This window comes from Elephantulus edwardii, unplaced genomic scaffold (genome assembly GCF_000299155.1).
Source record: "Elephantulus edwardii isolate Elephantulus edwardi_28Jun2011 unplaced genomic scaffold, EleEdw1.0 scaffold00001, whole genome shotgun sequence".
In the NCBI taxonomy this organism is placed as follows: domain Eukaryota; kingdom Metazoa; phylum Chordata; class Mammalia; order Macroscelidea; family Macroscelididae; genus Elephantulus; species Elephantulus edwardii.
Window position 1 is genome coordinate 1,451,501 of NW_006399751.1, and position 7,449 is coordinate 1,458,949.

Here is a 7,449-nt window from a genome sequence, read left to right on the forward strand (position 1 = left end):
ATCTTTCCCCACCTTATTTTGGAACTTCTTCCACTTCGAGCTACACTTCGAGGTCTAGGAATTACATTCCATCCATGTTTCCGTAGCTAGAAGGGAGGTGTTTGGGGAGAACCTTGCAAACTCTCCACAGCCTTGGCACACCCTCTCTTTTAATATTTTGTTAATGTTGATATTAGGGTTTCCCCACTTTCCACAAGAGATCCAAAGGCTTGTAATCAGATCTTCAATTCAGCAGAGAATCCTGGGAAATTTTAAGACCTACTTAATTTTCCCCCCCCTTGGCTCAGTTGTGACATAGAAATCAGAGATAGGAGCTTTTGCTCTTGGGGAGATCTTCTTGACATTTTCTAATTTCTTGTCAGGGCTTGACTTTTGACCCACACCCACCCCTAAGCATACGTTGTTGTTGATCCCAATCAAGTTGTAACCTACTCACAGCTGACCCTCCAGTGGGTTTTCAAAGGCTGTAAATCACACAGGAGGAGACTGCCCATCTTTCTCCTGCAGAACAGCTGGTGGGTTTGAACGGACTACCTTTGAGTTAACAGTGCAACTCCTCATCCACTAGGCCATCTGAGTTCCTTGCTCCAAGTTGTATATGCTGTAAATTGCACTCTTCTATCTCCCTATGTCTTCTCTTTCTTTAATGGTGGTACATTGATCATCCATTTATTGTGCATTGCCTTTCCCATCACACATTAGTATGGTTGTTATTATGTGCTGTCGAGTCAGTCACCTGTGACTCATAGCAACCCTTTGCATGATAGCTCTGAACTCGGTCCTATCCTTTACCATTCTCACTGTCTCTGACACACCTACCCCATTACCCCAGTCACTGTGTCAATCTATCTCATCCAGTGCTCTCCTGTGCTGTCCCTCCACCCTTCTAAGCATGATCAGTTCTGCTTTCATCCTTATTAACTGTCCAGCTTTCTGATGCATAGCAAGTAACTTCATAGCCTGGATAAGGCTCACCTAAGTCTCTAGACTGACATCTTTGCTCTTCAGCACCCTGGAGAGGTCCTTGACAGCAGACTTTCCTAATCTAATTTGCATTTTGATTTCCTGGCTGCTGTTTCCAAGAGCAAGTTGTGGACCAGAGCAAGTTGAAATTGTTGACAATCTGGATCTCTTCTCCATCCATCATGGTGCTGCCAACTGGCCCAGTGTTGAGAATGTGTTTTCTTGATGCTGAGCTTCAATCCATATTGAAGACTGCAGTCATTGGCCTTCTGCAGCAGACACTTCAGGTCCTCCTCTGTTTCAGCAAGCACAGTTATGTCATCTGCATAATGCAAGTTGTTGATGTGTCTTCCTCCAGTTCTGATGCCACTTTCCTCATGCTCAAGACAAGCCTTCTGATTGATCTATGCTGCATATAGATTGAAAAGGTATGGAGACAAGATGCATCCCTGATACAATCTATTTACCAATTTGCATTGTTAATCAGAGTTTAAGTGGCCTGGTGGCAAGAAGTTGTGCTGCAGTCCCTAATGCATGTGGTTTGAGGCCATCAGCTGCTCCAAGGGAGAAGGATGGGCAATCTCCTCTTGTGATTAACTGACTCTGAAAACCCAGCTATGGGTCGGTTCCAATTCTCTGGTAAACAACAATAACAACTGTTAGCCAAAAGGCTACATGTCTGTGGTTGTTCGAATCTACCAGAACCTCCTCAGGAGAAAGATGAGCAGTGCCGTCCATATGGTTAAAATGTACAGCCTCAGAAACCGGATGGAGGGTCGCTTCGAGTCGAAATCTATTTGCCTGTGATGAGTTTTCTCCACCTCTGGTAATACTATTCCTAATAGTTTATGTTGCTCTTGATACCTGCCACTGAGTTGGAACCAACTCAAAACTGACCCTCCAGGAGGCTCTCAGAAGGTATGAATTTGCAACGTACAAGACCGCCCATCTTTCTCGAGGAGCAGCTGGTGGATTTCAATCACCTCCTTTTTGGCTGGCAGTGAGCAGCACAACTTCTTACTGTTGTTGTTGTTATGTGCCATCGAGTTGTTTGCGACTCATAGCAACCCTATGTATAGCAGCCCTAAACCCTGCTCTATCCTGTGCCAATCGCATGGCCTCTGACACACCCATCCCGATTATCCCAGTCACTGAATCAATCCACCTCATAGACGGTCTTCCCACTAAACCCTTAATAATTTATTGAAAGGAAAAAAAAAAACTTTTTTAAGAGACTGTCCCTTCTACCCACTGAGGCACGACTGGAGTGAAGGAGAGAAGAAATGTGCTGACCCCAGCTGACTCCAGCCTCATGATTTCTGACCATCAACCAAAACTGAAATCCCCTGCTCTCCTGCTGATTCCATTCAAGGGGGTGTGAGGCTGTAAGTACTGATGGACTCACACTATGGACCTGTGGGTTAGCACTCCCACATAACTGCTCCAAGGGGGCTCCTACCTAAACACCACAGGCCTCACTTGTTCTCTCTGGCGCCCTTTACTCACTCAGCAAGGAGCAGTGTCGCCCTTAAGGCAGAAAGGGCTTTGTTGTGCTTGACTTTAGGCCAACAGAGGCGAGGATGCTCAGGAAGCTGCCTCCCACTCAGCCTGCTCCAGGAAGGAAGGTGCTCTCAGGAGGGTGAATGAACAGAGAAGAGGGGCCAGCAGGCTGATCTCCGAGTGTTTATAATAAAGACTCAACGGTGGTGAAAGCGGGCAGGCAGGAAATCTGGGCTTGGACAGTGGCCTTGGGATGGGGTGGTGACGATGTAGATGAGACAGGTGGGTGATCTGTCCCTCTGACACCTCCCCCTCCCCCAGCTCCCAGTGGGAGATAAACAGCATCCCAATAGAGGGAAAACACAGTAACTAAGCATCTGAGCTTGAACTTAATGAGCAAGTCCCATCAAACCTCTGACACCGTGGGCTTTGGCCTCAGAAGGCAGAAACCTTTTAAGCACTGATGATTATCACCCTGCCTTCATCTTCCAGGCCTGCCTCTGTGATGGATTGCCGCCTGCATAGCGCCCTGGCATTTCCACACACAAAATAATTGGCTGCAGAAGGCTGTCGGATGCCTTTGTGTGGAGGAAGCTGTAAAAACAGATTCTCTTCTATCAAGTCAAATATGTTTTTATATCTTGAATCTCAGAGCGTTAATTCTTGGTTTGAGTTTGACTTCTCTGAGATGGGAAACTGTTCTTTGCCCTGGGACTAGACGGAGTCACAGGAAAAGAATTCTCTGTATTTTACAGTTAAATAATCACTTGGGGTTTTTTTTATATTTTGTTTTCACCTTTATATAATTGAGATGTTGTCAATTATGACTTCCAGTAGCCTGTGAAGCACTCCTCTGAATCCTGCCCCATTCTCACAGTCTCTGAGGTGTTCAAGCCCATTGCTACAGTCACTGTGTCAATTCATCTTGTTGGGGATCTTTCTCTCTGCTTCCGTCTTTCCAGCACGATGTCTTTTTCCAAGCACTGGCCTCTCTTGACAACATGTTCAACGTATGAGAGACAAAGTTTCCCCATCCTGACCTCTAAGGAGCATCCTGGCTGGTTGTATTTCCCATCCACCTACCACTGCTCCTCCCCCAAATGTACACCTTCACACACACACACACACACACACACACACACACACACCCCAAAACAAAACACAAAGTGCAGTCAGGAGGCTCCTTAGAAGCAAGGATGATGCTATTTCTTCCCACCCATTTTGGGCATGTTAACTGGAGGGGTGGTACCTGGAGATGAGCTTGATTCCTCCACAAGTGCTTGATGAAATATGTACCATTATAACCTCGACTTCCACGGGAGGAAGCTGAAGCTTAGAGTGATGATGAATTGTACTCATGGTCTCGCAGCCACGGATTTACATCCAGTTCTGTGGTACTGCAAAGAGGGCCCACTCACTATCGTCAAGCTGCCCCCTGTTCTCTTAGGTGTCTCAGCTTGGGCTTGCTTGGTCCAGAGCAATGGGTCTGAGCCAGTAGCTCTGGTGTGACTCCTCTTCTTAAAAACATTTATTCTCACCTGGTCCCAAGGGTGTGTTCAAAGGGCTTAGACTCTGACTTTCCATCCTTTCAATGGAGAGCCTCACAGTATTGATGGTGCCCAGCACCCCTGCTCCACGAGACTTGTCTCCATTTATTGCTTTGGCAGCTTCTGCTTGAATTCCTTTCCAAGCTGTGTGTGGCACCCTCACTGCTTCCTTACATCACTAACGAGATGAGCACTGGCTGTCAGTTGTCACATCCTCTTTTAGGAAATCAGAAGAGAACACGGGCTTGGGACTAGGGACCTGGCTCTATCTTCCATTTCTCCAGACCCCTGTTACTTCATTTGCAAATGATAATAATTCATTCCAGTCCCATCACCAAAAATATTTGGAAACACTTAATGAGGGGCTGGGTGTGAGTGTGCTTCACAAAGATAAAATGTGAAGTTTGGAGCAGGGTAGAGGGTACAAAAAAGCAGAACAGAACAGGATGATGGGGAAAGGGAAGACAGAGTCCTGGCAAAGTGAGAGCGCTGAATTCAGTGCCTGCCCAGAAAGGCTCAGTTTTAGGTTCATAAACTCTTTACCAGACCCTTGGGTGAAAAGCAGACAGCCCCTCACTCAAAAGTAATACATTGCCTACACTGCCCCCTGCTGCCCATGATGCGTAAGAGCACAGATACGTGAACAGTCCGCAAAGAACAGTCAATTTATGTTTCAGAGTCAACTTATGTTTCAGAGAGGTGGGGAGGTGAGGGACGTGGAAGGAGGGCCACCTTTAATCTCTTAGACTGCACGAGTACCAAGAAATCTGTAAAGACTTTCTACTCCTAAGGCCATTTATTCGGCCTCACTTAACAACTTTCTTCCCACTTTTCCTTTCTCCTCGTGCATCCACAGAACCCATGTCTTTTCTTTTCCCTTGGTGATGGGGCCCCTCGCTCTGCAAAGTGTGGCTCTCACAGGGGACCCAGTCTTTTCCAGCTTTTCCTTTCTTTGCAAATGCAATACCGAAAGCCCATCTCTCTTCTCAGAGTTCTATCACTAATCACTGAGGGGAACGGAGGACAAGTGACTGATTCAGCAAGAACTATCACCGTGAAGCAGAAGTTCTGGAACTTCTTCAGATAGCTAGGTTCTCAATCCTGATTTGTAGGCTTTGGTGAAATATTACCTGGAAGTCTATCCATAGTTTCCCCAGTACTTATCCTGGGATAAGGGCAGAGGTGGAGATCTTCAAATCAGTCCCCTGGCTGGTACAAATGGTGAATGTGCTTGACTACAAAGCAAAAGGCTGGCAATTCAAATCCACTCCGAGATCTTTTTTGAGGAAGTCAGTCAGTCCCTGGAAATCCTACAGAACATCATTGTACTCTGCATGAACAGAGTTGTCACTTGTGGGGGTTGCCTTAGTGACAAGCATTGCACCTTTTGGGTTTTTAAAAAAATATATATGTATAATGTTGGCTCTTGGTACCAGCAGCCAGGAAATCAAAAGATGAATTGCTTTGGCAAAGTCTGCTGTCAGAAACGTCTCCAGGGTACTGAAGAGCAACAATGTCAGTCTAGAGACTAAGGTGCACCTGATCCAGGCCATGGTCTTCACAATTACTTGCTATATGTCAGAGAGCTGGATAATGACTAGGGATGACAGAGGAGAATTGATGCCTTTGAGTTGTGGTGCTGGAGAAGAGTACTGAATATACCATGGACTGCCAAGAGAACAAACAGGTCCGTCCTGGAAAGGGTGAAATCAAGTTGTTCTCTGGAAGCAAGGATTTTTGAGGCTCCACCTGACATATTTCCAGGTGGGACCAGTTTTTGGAGAAAGATCCTGCCAATCAGACCACTAGGAGAACAAACAGGTTCATCCTAGAGATGGTGAAACAAAGCTGCTCCTTAGAGGCTAGGATTTTGAAGGGGCATGCTGCAAGGAGGGACCAGTCCTGGGAGAGGTGCATCATGCTTCAGAGGGTGGAGGGACAGCACAAGAGAGCAAGACCCTGGATGAGGTAAATTAATTCAGTGACTGGGATAATGCAGGCAGGAGTGTCAGAGGCAATCAGGGGTCAGAGCTGTTGTACACAAGGCCTCTATGACTTGCAAGGACTTGATGGGACATAACAACATGCATGACATGGACTATATATCAGCAGGACTACCTTTCTCAAATGCTCCTTTCTCCAGCAATTGTTATGACAACGAAACTATGACCAAGGCTCAGTTTCTGTCTAGCTAAATGGCTCTTCTGAGCTTTACTTTCTTACTCACGCTTTAGAAATTCTAGCCAAGAAGGAAGGATCATCTCTGAAGTCAGAATGGAGGAGACATTAATCTATAATGTCCAGCAAACCTCCCGTGAGCACCGGACAGAGAATTTCCGGAATAAAGAGGAGTAGATCTCTTTAGATTTCAGCCTAAAATGTGGTATAACTAAATAATGGTGATAATTAAGATGTGCTGAATGCTAACTCTGTGCATAGAACCACGCACCTTGCCTCTATTAATTCAATATCCCTATGAAGTAGAATCCCTTAGTATTACCCTGTTTGTATAGGAGGAAATGGAGGCATTGGGAAATTAATGAAGAAACTTATCTCTCACTTGGATCTGGGAGCTGCCTCTTACCTGGACTTCCTGCTTCTCCCTTACCAGCCCCGATGGACTATTTTCCATAGTCCACTGGAGCAGTCCTTTAAAAATAAATACAGAATCCCTTTCCTCCCTCTACTTAAAGCTTTCCAGTGGTTTCCCATTGCACCACAAACGAAATTCAAAACACTTTCCATGACCTACAAAGCCCTACACGACATGACCCCTGCCCGTCTCTCCCATTTTACTCTCTCCTCTCTCTCCCTCACAACGATCCAGTTACAATGGCCTTCCCCCCCATTCTTGAATATAACAACTTGTACCCCTCCTTGTGGCATTTGCCAGAGAAGAAGCCAGAAAATTCTTCGCCTTGAACTTTGCAAGGCTGGCTCCCTCTTGTCACTTAGATCCCAGTGCAAATATCACTCCTTGGGGAGGTGATGCTCACTTATTAGCAAGCCTATCCCTTCTCCCCGTCACTGCCACGTCACCTTGTTTAACCTTCGTCATGGCATTTATCACTACCCGAAATGATCTTGTTCACTTATTTATTGACTGGCCTATTGGTTCCACTCCTCCAGAATGTAAACTACGTAAGATCAAACAGCGTCTGTAGGAAGACTTGCTCCATTCTCTTTACCACTAGAGTACCCTGATCTTGTGGCCTGCCTTCTAGTAAATTTCCAACACACAGTTATTGAATTAATAAGTGTTGTTGTTGTTGTTGTTATGTGCCATCAAGTCGTTTCCGACTCATAGCGACCCTATGCACAACAGCTCTAAACCCTGCTCCATCCTGCGCCAACCGCACCGCCTCTGACACACCCATCCCGATTACCCCAGTCACCGAATCAATCCATCTCACAGAGGGTCTTCCCCTCCTGCGCTGTC